Below are 1,153 nucleotides of genomic sequence, written 5' to 3' on the forward strand. Positions count from 1 at the left end.
GACCGTGGTCAGACTTAATCTAAAGAGCGGCAGTGATGAACTGAGGATCCAACAAGTGAGTTGTAATTTTTGCCCGCTCAACCGTTGGATCATCATTCTTGTGAAGGATTTGAACCATCCAACACCCCTCCTAATCAAGGATTCGTCTGCTAATTGTATTAGTATTTTTTTTTTTCCAAGGAGGCTTTGTTTTTTGTAAAAGACTGCTCAAGATATGAGCTCATTGAATATATTTTTATTAAATTGTTGTCTAATGGCATAACCACTACACCGGTGTGGGGGCCAATTGAGAGTGTGCCCAAGAGTATATGAGCTCATGGTGGCTCATCGCTGGGCAACATCAGCTCTGGCCTCATATGTGTTAGCTCTGTCGCATTCTTTCTCTTCTGTTCTCTTGGTAGGGAATTTAATTCCTTTGTAGATTTCTTAGCTTCGGGGCCAGTAGGCTTAAACTTTTTCAAATTTAGTGGATTGATCCACCCCCTTTTATTGTAAATAGATCCCTTGTTGATGTTCGGTGTTTTTCCGAGTCATCTTTCTCTCTTTAATGAAATGTTTCTCTTTTTTTGACAAAAAAAAAAAAAAGAGTATTAATATGAATGAAACTTTTTATTTCATTAAAGATGGAGTGGTAATTTCATATGCCTTTAAATAAGATTTTTTTATTTCATAGAAAATGAGATGGGAATTTCATGTACCCCTAAATCTGGCATAGGGCACACAACCAAGTATGATTATTTTCCACTTTTAATCGGAATTAAAACTGGTATCAATCTCTGCTGATACTAATCTAATATTGATCACTCTGAATATATTTGGATGGGACAGATTTACCCTTTTTTTTCTGACTTTTAATCCCTTGATTTGTCTCGATTCACCAACATAGGATTGCCCAGAAATCAGTATCAACCTCCCCCAATTCAATAACGTCTGGATTTACTCTCTTTTATTTATTTTGAATAGGCCTTAGTTTAACTTTAGGTTCAGTTTGGTTTGCAAGGGGAAAAAAAAATTGGTGAAAGAAAAATTAAAGGAATGGAAGATGAAAATTTTAAGGGAAAATGCTGTATATATTAACGATATACCCAAATCTGTGTCCATCTCTGTTTTTCTTTTTTTTTTCTTTTCTTCTTTTTCTTTTTCTTTTTTTTTT

Source organism: Macadamia integrifolia, chromosome 3 (assembly GCF_013358625.1).
Source record: "Macadamia integrifolia cultivar HAES 741 chromosome 3, SCU_Mint_v3, whole genome shotgun sequence".
NCBI lineage: Eukaryota > Viridiplantae > Streptophyta > Magnoliopsida > Proteales > Proteaceae > Macadamia > Macadamia integrifolia.